The sequence below is a fragment of the Notechis scutatus genome, chromosome 1 (assembly GCF_049901735.1).
Source record: "Notechis scutatus isolate UNSWTSFEM ecotype Mainland chromosome 1, rNotScu1.2, whole genome shotgun sequence".
Lineage (NCBI taxonomy): Eukaryota > Metazoa > Chordata > Lepidosauria > Squamata > Elapidae > Notechis > Notechis scutatus.
In genome coordinates, this window is record NC_142009.1 from 339,783,746 (window position 1) to 339,806,814 (window position 23,069).

At 41.1% G+C, this 23,069-nt stretch overlaps 1 protein-coding gene and 1 long non-coding RNA gene across 5 annotated transcripts in view; both read left to right on the plus strand.

The window, feature by feature from the left end:
* The window catches only part of LOC113428273 (sterol O-acyltransferase 2-like), a 96,169-nt gene that overhangs the window by 48,829 nt on the left and 24,271 nt on the right, over window positions 1-23,069 (plus strand). The gene's annotated exons all lie outside the window — the stretch shown is intronic.
* On the plus strand, window positions 2,698-5,911 carry LOC148133617 (uncharacterized). The gene is made up of 3 exons (XR_015746990.1): window positions 2,698-2,749; window positions 4,424-4,482; window positions 4,607-5,911. It is a non-coding gene; the product is annotated as an uncharacterized LOC148133617 (long non-coding RNA).

A 23,069-nucleotide genomic window follows, 5' to 3' on the forward strand; every position in this document is an offset into this window, starting at 1 on the left:
GTAGGCAAATGATATTTCTTGTGATATTCCAATGTATTATTGTTGCTACTTTGTTATGCTGTTGTTTGTTGTCAATCTGTGTGAGCTTCTTGTAGCTCACAAGGTAGTTCACTCTCTTCAGCTTCTTTTCAGGGGCAGCATTTGCTTTCTATTGCTGTCTTCTCAATTCTGGTTTTGTATGTGTTTGTTCTTAAGATTTGGTCTTGTGCAGCCAGAATTATCCTGTCTCTTTCTACAACTTTCCTGCCATGTCTCTTTTCTATTCATCATTTAATCTTTTTTTGTAGGCCACTTTGATCTTTCTGAGACTTAGTAAGCCTTCCTGGTGTACTAGCTTCCGTGCATCTTTTTCACTGTCCTTCAGACACTCTTCCAATGCCCTTTTTTATTCTTTAACTGTCTGGTGTACTTGCGACATTCCATATTCGCCTATGCTTGGTAAGTAGAAGGGCATGAATCAATTTTTATTATTGTGTCTGGTCTTCCTATTCAGGGCTCTTAGTTCTGCTTGAGTGCAGTCCACTGTTACAGCTATGTATGGTCCAACTCTGTATTTAATGACTGGAATTGTCCAGGTATTAATTGGCTTGGTGTATTTCTTCTATTGAGTTTGGACTTTAAAATCTTCACTCTCATGATGTGTTCAGTTTTAACCAGAGGTGATATTCAGCAGGTTCTGACCAGTTCTGGAGAACCGGTAGCAGAAATTTTGAGTAGTTCAGAGAACCAGCAAATACCACCTCTGACTGGAGATTTTACAGTATCCTTCCCCTGCCACACCCACTAAGCCTCACCCACAGAACCGGTAGTAAAAAAATGTGAATCCCACCACTGGTTTTAACATTCTTCTTGACTTCATTGTGCTTGATGTTTTTAGCTTGAAAGATTCCCACATATTTATAATGATCTTCATCCATCCTCTTCATGGTATTTTCACAGGGCATTTTGACTCCTTATTAGCCATGGTGGTGCAGTGGTGGTTAGAATGCAATATTGTAGGCTAATTCTGCCCACTGCCAGGAGTTCATTCTTCAACGGCTCAAGGTTGACTCAGCCTTCCATCCTTCCAAGGTGGTAAAATGAGAATGTCAGGGCTCTGGTAGTGACCCCCATTTAAATCATGAGTCTCTAGCCTGATTTTCAAACCTCAAAGAAGATTTATTAGGGGAAGACATGCCGGTGCTGCCTGGGTGTAGCCGACTCTGAGACACATCATTCATTGTCACCATTGACCCTGGTTTTCCCCCACCCCCTGGGTGTATCATAATTCATATTCTCCAATGGGACACATCCATGGCCAAGAGTCATCAATCATACTCTCCAGTTAGAATTTTGCATGGCAGAAACTTCAGTCGCCTAGAAACTATCCATGAAATATTCATGGAATGTAGTTTCCTTTTTGCAGCTGCTACACTACTTCCCCTTCCCTTTCTGTTGGCAACTCTAAAAGACCACAGAAATATTTTATGAGTTGACAGAGGATCCAGATTGTTGGGGGTTATATGCTGACTTTGTAAACTGGTAACAGAGGGCTGTAAAGCTCTATGGAGTGGTATGGAAGTCTGAGTGCTATTGTTATTGCTATTATTATCTATTACTTGTGGCCCCACCAAGCAATTATGTGTTTATTTATTATAAAAAACTGTCTTTCCTCAGTACAAATGAATAGCCAGCATCTCCTATTACATCTTAGCCCAGCTATGCACAGCATCTACTGACTGAGGTAGCTTTCTTACTTTGCCTGATATTTCAGCTGTTGGAGTTCTACCTCTGTTCAGGGGTGGGCTTCATAAATTTTAGCAAAGGGTTCTCTGCCTAGTAGCTGTGTGGACGTGGCCTAGTCAGCTTCCTGCATCATGGTGAGGGAGGGCATTTTTGCCCTCCCCGGGCTCTCGAAGCTTTCCTCGAGCCTCCAGGAGGGCAAAAATAGCCTCCCCAGGCTCCGGAAGCTCTCTGGAAGCCAGAAATGGGACCATTTCCAGCCTTCCCAAACTTCCAGGAGGCTCGTTTTTCGCCCTCCCTGAGCCTCCGTGCACACCCTGCACTTACTTGCATCCAAAATGGGCCATTTGGGGACTCCTGGGAGGGGTGGGGTAGGCCAGGAGTGGGATTTGGGGGTTCTCTGAACTGCACAGAATCTTAGCTGGGGCTCTCCTGAACCTCTGCGAACCCCCATCAGCCCACCCTGCCTCTCTCCCCAATATTATTACTAGAGAACTTTCTGGCCTTGTGACTAAACAACTGGGGGAAATGCAGATGAATTACAGTGTTCGACTTCAGCCGAGAAAATCTATCCTTGATATATCCTCAAATCGTAGGGCCTGGGAAATAAATAGCTCCTTTTCACTGACTCTCAGATGGAATTGTTTCAGCTGTAAGAAATAAATATTTGCTAATTTGATTCAGAAAATAAAATGGTGTGAATAATGGAAGCTCTTAAAATTTGGCTCCATTACAACTTTTTTCTGTGCAGCTCAAAATGTAAAACTTGCTAATCAGGGTAGGAAGGTCACTACCTGATACCAGTTACCTCATTGGTGCATTAAGGAAGTGCAGTTCCAACTGCAGAGGCTTTATTTCCTCCCCTGGTGAATTAGTTATCTGACTGCTGGGCTAGAGTGTGAAACTAACCTAAGAAACTCTACTTTCAGAACCATCATGGACCCAAGGGAAACGAGCACTGGAGGCATGAGGCAAAGAAGCTCTCAGGAGCAGGCCAGGGGAGAAGAGGAAACACAACTACTCAATGGTAAGGAGGCATTTAAGGGGCATGGATGATACATTTTGTTGCACAGTTGGGTGGGGGATGGCCTTGCTGTGGATAAATTATCTGAGGATTTTCAATTAGGTCTTGGAATTAGGTAGTACTATGCAGAGATTAGCATTTTGGGAGCCACAGCAAAAAGCCTTATATTACTTTACTAGAAAGATACATTGTGGCCCCCAAATGCTTTGCAGTTCAATCCCAAGAAGCTCCTGCCATTCTGAACATTTGCTAAAAGACTACAGAACTTGTAGTTAAAGGTATAGTGTATGTTCTATGTATTCTCCTTAATACAGAGTACTCTCCCTATTCGCAAAGTAATTGTAGGGGTGGGAGGGATTCTGGAACAGGAGATGATCAAATGTACATTAAAGGAAGAGGGAAATAGAGGGAAGTTGTAACAATGGATTCTACAGAAAGGATGGCAGATGCAATCTTTAATCATTTCCAGATGTGATGGAATGTAGTAAGGAGCTGGATTCTCAGGAGGGAAGGGGTGCATTCACAAAGGGGTAAGGAGACAGTTCAGTCCAGACATTATATGAGGGAGAAAAAGGCCCCTCCTTAATAGTGTATTGTAGATGCAGGTAGTAGAGTCCAGGGTTTGGCAAGATTCTGTCTATAGGTCTGAAATAATAAAGAACGCAGCTGGGAAGAAGCACTGCATATCATTCTTGGTTTTGGACCTGACAAAATCTTATGAAGTGGGGCAGAGAGGCAAGCATCCGATAATTGTTGATGCACACATCAGTAAGAAATAATATGGAAAATTATGACAAAAAAGATCAAGCGTTATGCATGAAGAGCAGGTGTGCCTTTAATATTTGACTAGAAATGCTAAAGTTCATCTTTCAAAGACAAAACAATGCAAGCATTTAGTTGAAGGGAACAAGGAACATCTTAGTTAACTAGTTACAAAGAAAACATTGGGAAATTTTCATCACAAGACCTTAACACAGTTGTTAAGTGAATCTGGCTTCTCCGTTGACTTTGCTTCTCAGAGGGTCACAAAAGAGGATCTAATGACCCCAGTACACTGCAACCGTCAAATACATGCCAGTTGCTAAATGTCCAAATTATAATCCTGTGACCATGGGAATGCGACAATGGTCGTAAATGTGAAAAATGGTCATAGGTAACTTTTTTTCAGTCCCGTTGTAACATCAAATAGTCACTAAATGAACGGTTGTATGTTGAGGACTACTGGTACTAAACTCTACTATTTGTCACAGGTACTGACAATATTCCTCCAAATTTACTAGAACGATATGATAATGCTTTATGCTGTTTTACTTAATAATTAAGCAAAATAGAATTGTAAGATAAGCACAGACTTTCAGATCTGCTGGTTAGAAGTGGTTACTATAGTGTGGAAATCTGCTTTTTAAAAAAGGCTACAAAACTGAATAAAAACATACCATATAAAATACTTCAGAAGTAATACTTCTGGTAGAAATAGTTTTGGACCTGCTTTATCCACCCCAAAGGAAAGAGAATGTGAAAAGTGGAGAAACGAATGCTTGAAATTTGGAGTAGTAATTTAGAACAAAAAACTGTACAATGGGAAGATTTCTGTCTCATCCAAGCAATGAACTGACTTCCTCCACTCGCCCAATGTCAAATCATGCTTTTAAAGTGAAGCTGTTTCTAACTCTCTAGGAGAAGCTGAACACCTGGAGAAAATCACTGCCCACATCCAATGGAAGAGACACCTGGAGGTAATAATAGATATTGTAATAGGTAATAATAAAAGCAGGAAGGAGTTAGTACTAGAGAAAGAAATATTGTCCCTAAATGATGAATTATCAAGAATGATGAAAATAGTCAGTTCTGTGTTTGCAGGGCTACATGATCTCTATTCTTGTCAGAGAGGATTAAGTCCTGGAGATTTACTAGGCTTTCCGGGCAAGGGACCTTCTATCTTCCGGTTTGCTCATTGCTGGAGTTGGAGTGGAATCCGCGATTGTGCGCGGTTTCACTTCGAGCTAACTTGCTGGAGGGTCTCAATCAAGACCAGAACCACCCTGGAGGGGTGGTGAAGCAAGGGGGAATCACCTGGAGGGTTGAGGGGAGCTGCAACTCCCCTCCCTGACAGGAAAAAACCCTTCCAAAGGCAAGCTGTAGCGGTGGTCCTAAAATGGCCACCACGAAGATGAAGAACAGCCCGGGAAACTAAGACTGTGCTGGAACAGAGAAGCAGCAAGTGGAGTGTGAACCAGGCAAAATACATAGATTGTGAGGCATCCTGGTACTAAAAAATAAAGAACTATATTGGAGGAAAGTGTGTTGAAGCTGCAACCAGAGAAAGTGAGAAGGAAATTGAATTTTATAAAATTGGCTTGAATTATTGTATTGGATTAACTTGGAGGAGAACACATAAAGGAAAATATTTGAACACAATAAAGGTTTAGAAATTAAACTGGACAACTATTGGATTATTGGCACTTAAAGAGCATAACTAAATGCTGAAAATGAGTGTGTTGAAATGAAAAGAAATAATAGCTAATGATTGAAATTAGTGAATTTAATAAAAGTACTATATTTAACAAAGAAAGTTAAAGTTAAGGAAGGAGTGAATTGTGGAAAAGACTCAAGAGTGCCACCTGATGGTACAGGAAAAATTTCAGTGACCTTTTAAAAAATGTGTTTGGTCTTTCTAAGAAATTGGACTTTGGAATTTAAAAGAAAGTAAAAGAAACTCCATTACAAAAAATAAAAACCTTGGAACGTGACATTAGAATACTACAAAGGGGAAGATATTTGAAAATATTGACATAGAACCATCCGGTGATTGTGGGAAACAGTTGGGAAAGGGCCTACTTGAAAATCTGGTACAAAGACTTAAGGACATTAATTGTTGAAAATAAACTTAAAAGACACTGGCTGAAATAATATACTGGACTTTGGGACTGAATACATCTATTAAGGAAGAGGAAAGAAAAGGAAAAAAGGAGAAAATATAATGGAGGAATTATTTGTTGAAATAAGATTGGACTTGCAAGATATAAGGGAAATGATGAAAATTAAATTTGAAATGTGTAATTTACGTATTACAGAAATTAGAAAGGGCGACCCAGCTTGTTGAAGAACAAAGTAAACCAGAGGGGGAGGAGTTTAACAAAGAAGAAGCCATCTTTGAAGAACAAAGCGAACAACAATTATTTAAGCAGGGGAAAAAAGGAATTAAAATAAAAAACGTGTGGTCTGATGTGATAATAAAAGGGAAAATCGTTCGGAAAATGGAAAAATGGAGAGGGAAAAAGCTGAAAAGGGAAGTTCAAAAGAAAAACCAAAAGAAGGAGGGAGAAAACATTAATAATTGGAATGAGAAATGGAGGGGAATAAGAATGGGGAAAAGAGAATTAAGAGAAAGGACCAAAAAATAAAGAAAATCGGGAAGCAAACAAGGATGAAAAGACATTATATTGTTAAAAGACCTAGAGATAATGGGTGAAAAAAAAGGATAGGAAGGAGATTCGGCAAGGTAATATGTTGTGATATATATGAATAAGTACCGAAAATAGATAAGCATGTAACTTTCTTTTTAGTTTCTTTTTCTCTCTCTCTCTCTCCTGTTATTTTTTTAAATATGTTTATTGAAAGTTTCAAAAAAAGAATATATTTAAAAAAAAGAGAAACATGTTGTCACATTTTTGCAACGTTTTCATAGCAGTGTACATTTCTATGTGTCAAAGTCACTTGTTACAAGTAAATCTACAACTTGTTTCCTAGATCCTTACTTTTTTGGTTATTATTACAATTATAATACAATATTTATTTAATTATATTACTTTACATATATACATAGCTATATATACATTTATCCTTATTTCCATTTTCCCTTGTTGTTTGTTTAATCGGTTTCACTAGACATCTTTACTTCCTTTTTATACAATCCTTTGTACCATATATTCCAAGTTGTAAAAAACTCCCCCTCTTCCTTATTTTTTAGTAACATGGTTAGTCTAACCCAGGGGTCTCAAACACAATTTACCTGGGGGCCGCTGGAGGCAGAGTCTGGGTGAGGCTGGGCCGCATAAGGGATTCCACAAAAAACGTTGTTAAAAAAATATCCTCAAATGTCATCAACAGTTAATGATTTCTCCAATACATGAACTGTCCTGAACACATGAATGGAACATTGAATGAAGATCATGAGCAGTTCCTCAGAACATGGCTTCTCCAGCTTACTCCTTGCTGCCAGAGACTTGACAACGCTTCCTCTCACATATCTGAGCCACATTTGGCTTGAGAGAGGAGGCACTTGATGACGAACAGCCCGGTAGCTGTTCATCATCCGCCACACTGTTGTTACAAGCGTAGTGTGCATGAACTCGGTGTAGCTTAGCCTAGCACTGAATGTCAGCCACGACAAGGAACGGCGGGCGGGACTTCCTTCAGAGGTCCATTCCTCCTGCGGGCCACACTAATATTATACTTTCATATCATGGTGGGGGTCACAGGATATCGTCCTGCGGGCCACAATTGGCCCACGGGCCGCGAGAATGAGACCTCTGGTCTAACCATTTCTGCACATTGGTGGATTTTATTAGTTTTGCCAGGTCCATGGGTGTCACTGTTGATTTCCAGTTTTGGGCAAAGACTATCCTTGCTGCTGTAATGATATATGATATATCTGATATCAGATGCTGGTGTTTTTTGCTCCATGTTGATTCGGTCATTCCAAGTAGAAAAGTCTCTGGGTTGAATTTAATCTTTAGTTTTATCATCTCTTCTAACCATGTCTGTATCTTAGACCAGTACTTTTGGGCTTTAGGACATGTCCACCACATGTGAAAATACGTTCCCTGGCTAAAGTTATATTTCCAACATTTGGGTGACATATTAGGAAACATCCTAGCAAGTCTTACTGGTGGGAGGTGCCAGTGATAGAACATTTTATACATATTTTCTTTATATGAGACTGATAACATTAATTTATAGTTAGTTTGCCAAATTCATTCCCATTGTTCTAATTCAATATTGTGGCCACAATTTTTAGCCCATCTTATCATGCTCTCCTTAACCATTTCCTCTTCCATTTTAAATTTCAATAAATAATTGTACATTTTGGTAATCATCTTTTTTTCACTTCCTTGTAAAATTTTGTCTAATTCCTGATCCATATTATAAAATCCAAATTGTTCCTTGTCTTTTTTGTGTTTTGTTTGAACTTGAATGTACGGCCACCACCCAATTTCAATTCCCTGTGTTTTTAATTGTATTTGTGTTTTCAAGTCGCCTTCATCTGTTATTAATTCTTTATATTTTATTGTTTTGTTCAAATTCATAACATTGGGATATACTAGTGCCTCCATTGGAGATAGCCAGAGAGGTATTTTCACATAATGGTTTCTTTTAATTCTTTCCCATATATATAACAAAGCGTCCCTTATCCAATATCTTTGAAAGTAGCTATGGGTTTTATTTTTTCCACCCTAAAGAAACACGTGCCAGCCAATCTGTAAATCGAAGCCTTCTGTTGTCAATCTTCTTTTGTCCTCCAGGTTAATCCAATCTTTGATGCAGGTACTCGCTGCAGCTTGATATTATAAGTCTGGGAGCGCCAGTCCTCCATTGCTTCTACTATCTTGCATTAATTTGTATTTTACTGTAGCTTTTTTCTTTTGCCAAATAAATTTACTAATTCTTTTATTCAGGTCTTTGAATAATTTTTTCCCTAGTTTGACTGGCACGGTTTGAAAGAGATATAACAGTTTTGGTAGTACATTTGTTTTAATGGTGGCTATCCTTCCCATCCAGGGGAGTTGTAAATTTACCCATCTATCTAGGTCTTTTTGTATCTGTTCTATCAACTTGTCATAGTTATCAGCCTTTATTGTAGAGCATTTCGCTGTAAGCCAAATTCCTAAATAATGTACTTTTTTCGTTGTCTGAATCCCTAATTCTTTTGTCAGTTCCTCATTTTGCTTTTTAGTACAATTTTTAGTTATTAACTTAGTCTTTTCTCTATTGATTTTGAGTCCTACTACTTTACCGAATGCCTCTATCTCTTGTAGTAAATTTTTGCTTGATTCTTTTGGGTCCTCCATTATGAAGACCATGTCATCAGCGAATGCTTGCAGTTTGTATGTTTCCTGTTTAATAGTCAACCCTTGGATATTTCGATTTTTCCTTATCTGGGTTAACAACACTTCTGCTGACAAGATATATAATGATGGGCAAGCGGACATCCCTGTCTCACTCCTCTGCTTATTTTTATATTGTTTGTGGTTTCTCCATTAATTACTAATTTTGCATTTTGTATAGAATATATTGTTTTAATTAGTCCTATAAATTTTTCACCAAATTTCATTCTAGATATTTGCTCAATCAAAAATTGCCAATTTAAATTGTCAAATGCCTTTTGGGCATCCAAAAATATTAATGCCATCTGGTTGTTAGATTTAGTTTCATAATACTCTGGGACATCCATTATTATTCTTATTTTTTAAAAAATATATCTATTTGAGAGAAAACCATTCTGGTCTGGGTGAATAATATCATTCAATATTTTTTAATCTATCTGCAATTATTACCGCTAAAATTTTATAATCTACATTCAGGAGTGAGATAGGTCTGTAATTTCTAATTTGGTGATAATCTGTTTGTTCTTTGGGAATGAGGGATATCAGAGCTTCTGTCCATGTTTGAGGTATTTTGGCACAATTCAGGGCCTCATCATACAGCATATTTCCACCAGCCTAGTATATCTTGGAATTCTTTATAGAATTCCGCAGGTATTCCGTCTGGTCCTGGGGTTTTATTGGTTTTCTGTCTTCCAATTGCCTCTTTTACCTCTTTTAAGGTTATTTTATCATTTAGTATCTCTCGAGCAGTTTCCGATATGATAGGTAGTTCTTTGTCCTCAAAATATTGTGTGATGTTTTCCTCTAAAATTTCTTATTTTTTGTATAAATTAGCAAAAAAAAAATTGGGCTATTGTTTTCGCTCTGATTGTGAACACAGTATTCCATTCTCATCCTGTAAGACTGTTATAATTTTTTTCTCCTGCTCTTTTTTTAATTTGTGGGAGAGCCATCTCCCAGGCTTGTTCATGTTCTCAAAGTAATGTTGTTTAGCTAATTTTAATTTTCTAGCCATTTCTTCTTGAAGACTTAAGTTTATTTCATGTTTAGTCAAATTTAATTCTTTTTTAATCGATTCATTACCCGGATCTTTTTGCAATTTATTTTCCAATTTTTCCAGTTTATCTTGTTTCGCAATCTGTTGATTCTTCCTCTATTGTTTTTTTGCTACAATGCTATTGTCAGACCCCTTACATATGCCTTTGTTGTGTCCCATAAGTTTTGAGTCGTTGTGTGTTCATTCCTATTAATTTCAAAAAATATTTTCAGTTCCTTATCATTTGAATATATTCTTTATCTCTCAGGATACTCTTATTAAAGGTCCATCTACCTGTCTTTTTCTTTCCTCTCCAAATCAATTTAATTGTGGTCGGGCCAGGTGTTGGGCAAAATTTCCACTGTTTCTATTTTTTCCAATAATTCCAGATCCATCCATATCATGTCAATCCTGGACCATGATTGGTGTGAGTTTGAAAAGAAAGTAAATTGGCTTTTAGATGTATTCAATTCCCTCCAGGCGTCTTTTAGGTTCATTTCTTGAACTAATTTGTCGAATATTATTGGGAGTATTCTTCTCTTTTTCTTATTGTTTTTAGTGGTTTTATAGTCCTTTTCTATATTGGACACTGCATTATAATCCCCTACTATGCATACGTTAGCTAGTTCAGTTTCTATGATTTTATTGTGGAGTTTATAATAAAATTCCTTTTGATTGGTATTTGGAGCAAAGATTACTGCCAATAGTATGTTCCTTTGTTCTATTGTTATTTCATAAGTATCCTTCCATCTTCATCATTGTATACTAACTTTGGATTTAACCAGTTCTTGACATACACCGCAACACCTCTCTTCTTTTGATTTGTCAGGGCCAAATGTAGTTTACCCAATTTGGTTACTTCTAATAAGTGTCCGTATTGTTTTGAAATACACTGCTCAAAAAAATAAAGGGAACACAAAAATAAGACATCCTAGATCTGAATGCATGAAATATTTTTATTAAATACTTTGTTCATTACATAGTTGAATGTGCTGACAACAAAATCACACAAAAATTAGCAATGGAAATCAAATTTAGCAACCCATGGAGGTCTGGATTTGGAGTTACGCTCAAAATTAAAGTGGAAAAAAACACTACAGGCTGATCCAACTTTGATGTAATGTCCTTAAAACAAGTCAAAATGAGGCTCAGTAGTGTGTGTGGCCTCCACGTGCCTGTATGACCTCCCTACAATGCCTGGGCATGCTCCTGATGAGGTGGTGGATGGTCTCCTGAGGGATCTCCACCAACACCTGGAATAAAGCATCCCCCAACTCCTGGACAGTCTGTGGTGCAATGTGGCATTAGTGGATGAAGCGAGACATGATGTCCCAGATGTGCTCAATTGGATTCAGGTCTGGGGAACGGGCAGGCCAGTCCATAGCATCAATGTCTTCATCTTGCAGGAACTGCTGACACACTCCAGCCACATGAGGTCTAGCATTGTCTTGCATTAGGAGGAACCTAGGGCCAACCACACCAGCATACGGTCTCACAAGGGGTCTGAGGATCTCATCTCGGTACCTAATGGCAGTCAGACTACCTCTGGCGAGCAATGGAGGGCTGTGCGGCCCCCTGAAGAAATCCACACCATTACTGACCCACTGCCAATCCGGTCATGCTGGAGGATGTTTCAGGCAGCAGAACATTCTCCATGGCGTCTCCAGACCCTGTCACGTCTGTCACATGTGCTCAGTGTGACCCTGCTTTCATCTGTGAAGAGCACAGGGCGCCAGTGGCGAATTTGGCAATCTTGGTGTGCTCTGGCAAATGCCAAACGTCCTGCACAGTGTTGGGCTGTAAGCACAACCCCCACCTGTGGATGTTGGGCCCTCATACCACCCTCATGGAGTCTGTTTCTGATTGTTTGAGCAGCCACATGCACATTTGTGGCCTGCTGGAGGTCATTTTGCAGAGCTCTGGCAGTGCTCCTCCTGTCCCTCCTTGCACAAAGGCAGAGGTAGCGATCCTAATGCTGGGTTGTTGCCCTCCTACGGCCTCCTCCACGTCTCCTGATGTACTGGCCTGTTTCCTGGTAGCGCCTCCATGCTCTGGACACTACGCTGACAGACACAGCAAACCTTCTTGCCACAGCTCGCATTGATGTGCCATCCTGGAAGAGCTGCACTACCTGAGCCACTTGTGTGGGTTGTAGACTCCGTCTCATGTTACCACTAGAGTGAAAGCACCGCCAGCATTCAAAAGTGACCAAACCATCAGCCAGAAAGCATAGGGACTGAGAAGTGGTCTGTGGTCACCACTTGCAGAACCACTCCTTTATTGGGCATGTCTTGCTAACTGCCTATGCTTTCCACCTGTTGTCTATTCCATTTGCACAACAGCATGTGAAATTGATTGTCAATCAGTGTTGCTACCTAAGTGGACAGTTTGATTTCACAGAAGTGTGATTGACTTGGAGTTACATTGTGTTGTTTAAGTGTTCCCTTTATTTTTTTGAGCAGTTATGTACTTCCTGTAGACATGTAACATCTTTTGGTTTAGAGTGACTTTGCACTTTGAAGAGAAGGGAAGACATATTGCAGAAGAAAAAAGAAAGAAGAGAGCTGAGAAAAGGAGACTGGGACTTTGTGACTAACTAACTTACAAAAAAAAGTACAAATAAGATTACAGTTTGATACTTACTTTATTTAAAATTTATCCCAAATTAGGTACTTGTAAATTAGATACTTACAAAGAAGGGATTAATTTATAAGAACTAAATCTTAAAGAAAATAAGGGTTTACCATTGTTGATTAATTGCTAATTAATTGATTACTTGATCCTATTCTGTCTAACTAAGGAATTCTTGATTTTTACTTATGAATTGTTGATTGTTAGAATGGTTTTGAACATTGACCTTACATTATAGAATAGAAAAATAATTGTAAAAGTTTATCAGAAAATATTTATTTGCTACTAGTATTCCAATTTATTTAAGGAAATAGTGAATATTGCTTATTAGTAATTGTTTGTTAGAACAAACTTGAAGATTGGTTATAGACTGTAGAACTGTAAGGTAGCTGTAAAATTACATTAGCTAGTATTTATTGTTAACTATTGCAAATTTAAGCAGCTCTCTCTAAGCTATATATAGGAAAAAGAGTGAATCAAGAAGATAAAACCCAGAAGAAAGTAGAAATGAAGAAGCAGCTCTTAAATATATCTGTGAATGGTAGATTGGAAAGACCTTCTGAGTGTCCTGAGAATGACAACAACAACAAAAACTGCAAAGAAGATGACAACGAGTATACCTTCACCTGTGGGACAGAGATCCTTAGATACAATGTTGGGAGCAGAAAAATCAACACCTACTCCAACATTACAAGCAGTACAGTCATCCCTCGCAATGATGCAAGAAATGATGGTAAGAACACAAGAACGTATAGCCAGAAACCACGAAGAACTGAAAAGTGAGATGAAAAATGATATTGCAGAAGTGAAAGCAGACATCCAGAAATTGGATGATAAATTCGGAGCAATTCAAAAGAAAGTAGCAAGAAATGAACAGAAACTGATAAATATGGAACTTAGAATGGAGAATGTAGAGAAGAAACTTGAAGATACTGGACAAAACTGGAACGTCCTTTATTGTGAACTCCAAGAGGAAGTGGTCCATACTAGAGCTAGAAAAGGCAGCGTTCTTCCTTAGATTCCAGAATATTGTAGAGGAAAAGAAAGAAGACCTACGACTTCTAATGGCAGAGCTAATTGCGGAAGCCCTCCAGAAAGACAAGACAGAGAATATGAACGATTTGGATGAGGTTTACCAGGTGCAAACACATTATGCATATAGACATAAGCTACCAAGGGAGGTACATGTACACTTTGTGAAGAGAACCACTAGGGATATGCTGTATGGACGAATGAGGGATGAGCCACTAACATACAAAGGTCATGAGGTGGTGACCTTAAAACAGTTTCCAAGGAGGGTGAGAGGAGGAGGAGGAGGAATTATCAATTCCTCTTAACGCAATTGATTAAAAATAACATACCATTCAGATGGCTAACCCCAGAAGGACTACTGATATTGTGGAGAGAGAAGAAATTTAAAATTAATTCTATTGAAAAGGCACATGAATTCTATAGACGATATGTGAGAACGGAGTGATAATCTTTTTCCAGATATGTGGTTGGGTCTGTGTTTATGGGTTTGTATGTGGAGTCTTGGAGTAGGTCTGTCAATTTTGTTTCATAGTCCATTACTACTGTGGCATTACCTTTATCTGCTCGAAGTATGATTATATATCTGTGTTATATAGTAAATAGGGAGATGGTATTAAGGTAGATTGAAGGTGGCTGGCTCAAATTATTAACCAGAGGGGACACTTTTGAATTAATAAAATAAGGATTGATAAAATTGCAAATATGACAGAAAAAGGTAATGTGGAAATTGAACATAGAAATGAGACGAGAATTTTAAATAATATTGTAAAATATGAGAATATCCTAAGAAAAATGAAATAATTTATAACATGAATTGGAATTGGATAAGTTGAATATTTAATACTAATCAGGTTAATGTGATATGAAATTGAATAAACAAAATGAATAGGTCACTATGGTCATGTGTCAGCTTTGAAATTCAGCTGCCACATTTTTTTTTAGAAAGTTAGAGGAGTTGAAAAGTTCAAGGTTATTCTGTATGTCGTATTAAGAATTTCCAGTTGCAGTTAATTGGTTCTCGTGATTTATGAAGTGTAGAAGGAGAGAAGGGAGGAGAGAAGGTGGATTCTGTGTAACGCACAAAAAAACTTTCACTTGGGAAATTGCTTTTGACATGCCAGACCTGTTTCTAATAAATCAATTGGAGAGATAACGTCTCGGACTGATTGATATCATGGATATTTTCTGGATGCTTGACATTTATTTCCCAAGTCACACTTTTATTTTTTGAATGGGCTTGGCTGATGCCCCAGAGTTCTTTTCCCAGAAATGGTGAAAGAGCAGCAATCAGCTGAAGTTGGAGGTGTGCAGGGAAGAGCGTGTGGGGGCCCTCCCTCCGGAGCATTAATTGAACCTGCCAGCCCTTGTTTGGAGGAGATGATGGATGCTTGCAGGATGGCATTAGGAGAAAGAAATTTGGGAGCTATACAGAAGCGTTTCAACTCAAGAAGTTGTTATAACCCAGAGGTAACCCAGCCGTCTGAAGAGAAATCTTTCTCTAGCACCAGGCATATGGCTATTCTGTCAGATTGGCGGGAAGAGAGACAATTGGGGTCGGAATTCTCTCAAGAAGACAACCCCCAGATTATTCCTTGGAAGTCCATCAAGGGCAGATTTACATCAACAGTTCTTTTGTTGCTACCACTTGACTTCCAGTAAAAGATATCTTTTCTCTAATTAAAAGAGTCTAAGTATTTCTTTCTTGGATTTTGAATGGAGCACCAGCTGACATTATTCTGAATCTCATACTACCAGCCCACCCGGAGAGATAATTCAATTTCTTCCGAGGGGGTCTGAACATCATGTCAAGTCCAGCCAGCGACCAAGAAGACCTGGGGGCAGCTGGAGGACAAAATTCTCTGCTGCTAGAGGAAGCAAGGGAAGCTGACTTGTTAGCAGAACTCAATCTTGGGGAGAAACCAGCTGTAAAACACAAATGGTCCTTGGGAGTCGGCTGGAAGGATCCTGAGGAGAATCCTCCCACAGGAGTTACCACCACCCATCGGCGTGGAAGAGAGGAGCCATGGCAAGAGAAGGAAAGGAAGAACCTTTTACTAAATCAAGCCAGGCATCTCATAAATGAAGCTATCGGAGAGCCTCCCACTGAACAAAGGTATGAGGGAGAGGAGGGGGAGGCAGCCCCAGCCAGAAGAAGCAGAGCAGCCACCCCCATAAATCAACCTGGGCTAGCGCAACAGGCAGCAGCAGCCCAGGGGGCCCCAGCAGGAGGAGTAATTGCCAGAAGACATAGAACTCCAACGGTGCCTCCATTGGAAGTAAAATATGGGGGGGATCCCAAGGAGTTAGGATTTTTCCTGGCACAAGTTTGGAGCTATATGGAGGAGTACGGAGGGGATTTTTCCTCAGAAGCAGCCAAAGTTAGATGTGTTACCAGGGCTCTGGAGGGAACAGCTGCAAAGTGGATGGTGACTTTGCATAATGATAATGCCCTCCAGCTGCTGAATTATGACCTATTCATGACTGTGCTGCGGGCCAGGTTTGAAGACCCACTGGCGGAACGTAAGGCCAGAATTAGGATGAAGACCATAAATCAGGGTGGAGATCAGTGGATGACTACACCCAGGAATTTAGAGAGCTGGCGTGTCATATTCGAGGCTGGTCCCAGGTAGCCCTGATAGAAGCGTTCAAAGATGGGTTAAATGAAGATGTATACCAAAGCTGCATTGCCAGAAGAGACCCCAATGAGCTGCAGTTGTGGTACATGCTGGCAGCAGAGGTGTAAATTGATCTAACCCAAAACAGACACCGGGGGGGTTCTGGTTGGAGCAAGTCCTCCCCCACCCGTCCTCAGGAAGCCTTAAAACCCCAAAGGGGAGGGATGGCGGCAAGACCCAAGACCACTGCTTGCTTCCGATGTGGGAAGGAAGGTCACCGGGCTGCAGACTGCCGGGCCAAGTTAGAACTAAAGGGGGCGTCAGGAGGAGGGAAAAGACCTGAAAAAGCCCCAGCAAAGCCTTGCAAAACAGCGCTTAAAGCAGAGGGGGTTGTAGAGATTGCCCCTCCGAAAGGAGAGGAGCTGGGAACTCCAACCTCCTCTGAAGAGAGTGAATTCGAATCGGAAGATGACTCACTGGTAAGTCCAAACAAGGGCCCTATGACCATTCCAGTGAAGTTGAGGGGGCCAAAGGGAAAATGCTAGGTTTGTTAGACTCTGGGTGCACAAGGTGCATAGTCAGCTCGGAAGTAGTGGAGAAAATGGGCTTAAGACTAAAGACCTTAAAAACACCCATAGCTTTTTGCCAATTGGATGGATCAGTAGCTGGGGGAGGCCCTGCACATTTCATAATGGAACCCATAGAAATGACAATGGGGAAGCATAGAGAGACTTTGTGTTTTATTGTGGCCCCTGGGATGGAACGGCCGCTAATACTGGGATTGCCCTGGCTCTGGAAATGGAACCCCCATGTTGATTGGAGGAGGGGGGTCATTGCGCATACGTACTGACCAGCGCCCAGAAGGGGAGGGGCAATTTCAACTGAAACTCAAGAATCCCACTGAACTGGCCTCCATGGGTACTGAGAAACTGAAGGGGGAGGAGAAAATTCTGGAGGAATATTGGGACTTAAAGGAAGTATTCAGTGAGAAGGCCTCGGATGAGCTTCCGCCTCATCGTTCCACAGATTGTAGTATTGAAATTTTACCCGGGGTGAAACTCCCGAAACCGAAGCTGTACTCAATGACACCGCGGGAACTAGAAGAGCTGTGGTCATTTATCGATAAGAATTTGGAACGTGGTTTCATCCAGCCCGCTAGACCCCAGGTAGCAGCCCCAGTGTTGTTCCGTGAAAAGAAAGATGGCTCCCTTCGCTTATGTGTTGATTATAGAAACCTGAACGCGATTTCCGTGGAAAACGTGTACCCCCTCCCCTTGATGAAGGACATGTTGGCCCACCTGGCCAAGGGGAAAATTTTTACGAAGCTCAACTTGAGAGAAGCATACTATTGGGTTCGAATTAAGGAAGGGGGTGAATGGAAAACCGCTTTCAACTGCCCGATAGGTTGTTTTCAATTCAACGTTCTTCCTTTTGGCCTACAGGGGCCCCAGCAATATTCATGCAAATGATCAATCAAGTGTTACATGAACATTTATACAAAGGGGTTTTGGTTTACCTTGATGATATCCTTATATACACGGAAACTCGGGATGAACATGTGAAACTAGTACGGTCAGTTTTGGAAAAACTCCGAGCCGCTAACCTGTATGCAAAATTATCCAAGTGTGAATTTTATCAGGAGAAAATTGACTGTTTGGGTTATCGCATCTCACATGAGGGCATAGAAATGGATCCGGGGAAGGTTCATGCCATATTGGAATGGGCCCCTCCACGCACCAGGAAACAACTTCAGAGTTTTTTGGGGTTCACCAATTTTTACCGACAATTTATCCCGGCTTTTGCGAAGATAGCACTGCCTATCATAAACCTCCTAAAAACCAAAGGGGAGGTGAAACCAAAGCCTAGTAAGCCACTGGAGTGGTCCATGGAATGTCAAGCTGCCTTTGAAAAGCTGAAGCGACTGTTTGCTGCTGAACCAGTGCTCAAGCACCCGGACATGGATGCTCCATTTGTGATCCAAGCCGATGCGAGTGACGTAGCAGTTGGAGTTGTGTTACTGCAAGCAAATGAGATGGGGACTTTACAACCATGTGCATATACTTCCCGTAAATTATCCAAAACTGAAAGGAGGTGGGCTGTCTGGGAAAAAGAAGCTTTTGCAGTTCGCTGTTAACTTGGAGACATTTCTTGGAAGGAGCAAAACACCCATTTGAGGTGTGGACTGATCATAAAAATTTGGAGACCTTAAAAACGCCCCAGAAGCTGTCCCCCAAACAAGTTCGCTGGGCACAGTACTTTAAGTGTTTTATTTTTTCATTGAAGTACATTCCAGGGGGGAGGAACTTCATGGCGGATGCTCTATCTAGACTACCTCAATATAATAGTGCTCGCCAGGAAGTGGTACGGCCGATTGTCCCAACCAAACAGTTGGCAGCTCCAGTAGTTACCAGAGCCCAAAAAAAGAAGAAGGAAGTGGATTTATCGAATGATCTGACTGCACAATTAAGAGATGCTCTAAAACTTGATGACTGGTTCCTTGCTCACTCAAATAACTGTACAGTTAGAGATGGATTGGCATGGGTGGGAGCCAAGTTATATGTGCCAGAGAAACTGAGGACCTAAATATTACAGCAAGCTCATGATTCTAAAGCGGCTAGTCATTTTGGATTTGTGAAAACCTTACACTTGGTTAAACAGCAATTTTGGTGGCCTACTTTGAAGAAGGACATTGAAACTTATGTGGCTAGTTGTTCTATTTATGCCTCAGCCAAGCGGCCTCCTGGTAAGCCAGCAGGATTGTTACAAAATGTGGCTAAACCAACGGCTCCATGGAAGGAAATCTCTATGGATTTTATAGTGGAATTACCTGAAAGTGGGGGAAACACAGTTATTTGGGTGGTAACTGATTTGTTTTCCAAACAAGTACATTTCATACCTTGTTCGAAGATCCCATCTGCAAAAATGTTGGCTAAACTGTTTATTTTACATATCTACAGGTTACATGGGGTTCCTGAACGCATAATCTCAGATAGGGATGTCCAATTCACCTCAAACTTTTGGAAGGAGTTCCTGAAGTTATTGGGCTCCGCTCAGGGCTTAAGCTCCGCCCACCATCCCCAAACTAACGGGGCTTGTGAGAGGACTAACGCGGTATTGGAACAATACCTTAGATGTTACATAAATTATCAGCAAGATAATTGGGCTGACCTATTGCCATTTGCTGAAGTGGCATATAACAATTCTGTACATAGTAGTACTGGGTTTACCCCGTTCAAAGTGGCATCGGGGCAAGACTTTGTACCCATACCTGAACTTCCACGTGAGAAGCCTAACATTCAGTCATTAGATGAATGGATAACACAACTCCAGCTTACCTGGCCGGTTACTCATAAAGCATTAGATGATGCACATCAAGCTCATAAGAAATTTGCAGACAAAAAGAGAACTCCACAAAAACCATATCAGGTGGGCGACAAAGTCTTTTTGTCCACCAGATATTTGCAAACTACCCAAAAGTCAAACAAGCTTGGTCCTAAGTATGTTGGCCCTTTCTCAATTGAACGAATTGTAAACCCTGTGGCAGTCCAACTGAAATTACCAAAAACTCTTCGATGAATCCACCCTGTTTTCCACGTTAGTCTGTTAAAACCTGAACATACTTCTGATTTGAGACCGACCCAGATTGATCCTCCTGTACCATTGCTGATTGAAGGCGAACAACATTTTGAAGTTAAAGAAATTTTGGATTCTCAGAAATGGAGAAACCTTTATCAAACTATGCCAAGGTCAACGGACAGAAGCCTCATCACCACCTGAAGATGTCCACATGATATTATTAACAACTTTTAATTGGAAGACCCATTTGAACTATTGGGGGTGGGAACATTGCCATCACTTTGTATATGTGATTTACGCGCGCCTATTTCCTCAGATTCAGAATTCTTTTGTTGCTACCACTTGACTTCCAGTAAAAGATATATTTTCTCTAATTAAAAGAGTCTAAGTATTTCTTTCTTGGATTTTGAACGGAGCACCAGCTGACACACACTTTTCAATCTAAGCAGCCTGGACTGGAAAATGCATGGCTGGGGTGGAGCAGTTCTCCTTAACAAGCTCCGAACCGTTGCTGCTGCCCCAAGCCCGGCTCTGGCTGCTGGCCTGCAACTGTGAGGGCAGGATTTTCCAAGGCCGGTTGCAGGGGTGGGATTCAAATTTTTTAACAACTGTTTCTGTGGGCGTGGCTTAGTTGGTGGTTGTGGCTTGGTGGTCATGTGACTGGGTGGGCGTGGCCAACTTGATGTCACTCACATCAAGGGGCACTTCTCCCCTGGTCTCTCATGACTGGGGATGCTGCAACGGTCATAAGTGTGAAAAATAGTCATAAGTCACTTTTTCACTGCCATTGTAATGACCATTTGAATGGTCACTAAATGAACTGTTGTAAGTCAAGGATTACCTGTACAAAAATACAAAAAGCTTCCCTAAACACCAATCATTAGATTAAAAATACCTGCAAGCCAGAGTTACAAATCAGGCAGGGTGCCAGAGCACCTTGAGGAATTAAAATAGTTAAAATGCAATGATAACTATCAGCAGCCAACTCTTGCTCATAAAGTGAAACCCTTTAGCAAAGAGGTCATTTAAGCTCTCCAGAAAGAGCACAGCCAGGAAAACCAATCTTAGATACCAGCTGGTCTCACTCATCTCACAAGATATCCTGAGGAAATCATCCAGATTTAAGGAAACATCACATGCTCCCCAGAAAGGCATTAAAAAAAATCACTGCCAAGCTTGCATCCTGCCTCTTGGAAGTACAACTGTCCCAAAAGGACAGTTCCAGATACCACTAAAGCAGTGAAGGAAGACCCCCTCCCCAGATGGAAAAAGAAACCACAAGGCAGGAAAAAATTCAAGCACAATACAAATAATTAAATCACAACAGTAGCTGTTGCTTGTTAAACCAATTACCAGAACAAGTAAATACAGGAACTAGTCAGATTTCTCAAACCAGTTTCTTTTCAGAAACAGAGATTAATCTTTTTCCTTCCAAACAAAGCTGAGTAGGGAAAACTATCCTATAAATAAACACAGGATTAAACGTCACCAAGCACGGAATTAAATTTCATCCAAAACCAGTTTTAGACCAAAACTCAGAAAGGGTATGTAAACTCACGTTTGAATGTCAATCTTTCTAGCTAGCCAAGAAGAAGTATTTCCAGAAGAGTATTTCCTCCCAACAGCAGTGTAAAAAGCTTAAAACAACCCTTCCCCTTTAAGAAAGTATCAAGGAAAAAAACCCCCTCCTTTGGAGACAGTAAGTCTAGACATACTGCCAAGAATGTAATAAGGGTGGAAAAAAACAAAAGGAGATTTCTTCTAACTACCGGTTCTCCGAACTGCTTAGAAAGTTAAGCAGGGGTTCTATAAAACCAGTCAGAACTGGTAGAATCCCGCCCCTGGCCAGTTGTACAGAGAAACAGAGGAGTGTGCCTTGCCTCCCCGCAGCTCTAACTCTTTAAAATTTTGGGGGGGTGCACACATGGAGCGTTGGGGAAATCGGTGCCTGGAGAAGGAAGTGCAGGCTGACTGGATGGGGAAGGAGTACTGGGCTTCCAATGCTTGTGTAAGAAACCCAGGCTTGCAGCAGCAGCAAAAGTTTGGAACGTGTTAAGGAGGACCGGTCCTCCACCCCAGCCACCCTTTTTCCAGTCCGGGCTGCTCAGAGTGAAAGGTATGCAATATGTTGCCGCTCCCAGGATTCCCGGAACGGGCGCTGGAAGAAAATTGGCCAATGTTCAGCTGCAGCTAGAGCTGGGCTAGGAAGAGCAGCAGACAGACTTCAGGGCAAACAATCTACTCCTCAAGCTCCCAATGCCGGACTCGGCAAGCTGGAAGAGAGATTCGCTGTCGTGCTGGTGAGTACGTACGGACCAAATAGGCTTTTTGCTTCCCCACTCTCTCCATCCCAATCCAGTGCAGCGCAGACAGCCCAATGGAGGAGGAAAATGGGGCGTTCCATCAGGCCTTCTCTCCCCGCCCCCCCAGCCTCCTTTTGCCAGCATTTGGCAGGCAGGCTTGGCAGACAGTCAAAATCTTTAGATGGGCTTTTATTTTGTCAGCCCAAGGGCCCATGCTCACATGACCCCCTCAAGCCATGCCCACCCAACCAGTCACTAGGAGAACTGGTTGTTAAATTACAGTGGAGCCTCAGGTAATCCATTCCCTGATTCCAGTCATGACCCGATTTGGTCGTGTCTGGAAGCACGACTGACTGTGCATGGGTGCAGTCAAAAAAAATGGTGGCGAAGGGGAAATCGGCGTGGAAAGGGAATCTTTCTGCGCTGATTTTGTTCGCCATCTGATTTTTGAATCGTGACCTGATTCAAAAATTGGGTGGATTTTTTTTGTTTGCCACCCGATTTGGTCGCAAACAGGAGTGTTCGTGACACAAGGTTCCACTGCTTGAATCCCACCACTGGGTGGCATATAAGTGTAAATGTTAGTGCTATTGAAGGTATTCTGATTGCCACAGAAAATCTCAGTGTGGAAAGTATAAATAGCAACAAGAGCTACAAAAGCCCCCTGCAGCATAAATTTATACTAGAAAACACAGGCCATATATATGCCATTGCGCAGAGAATACATGGCAACCTGACTCCAGGTTTAAAGTAGCTTTCTCCTATCTGGTGCCCTCTGGATGCCCTGGAGTAAAAGTCTCACAAATCCCAAATAGGAGCATCAAGGATGGCCAGATTAAAGACATATGCTTCACTATGCATTGCCCTGAACATGGTATGCAGTAGCAATTGCCATGGCCTCAAATATACTTTCTTCTTGCAAGCTGGAAGATAAGCAGATTTCATCCAAGCAAGAAGTTGAGCAGAAAGATCAGCAGGCAGTATAGCTGACAGTTAGCCAAGTGAGTGTGCAGGGGGCATTTC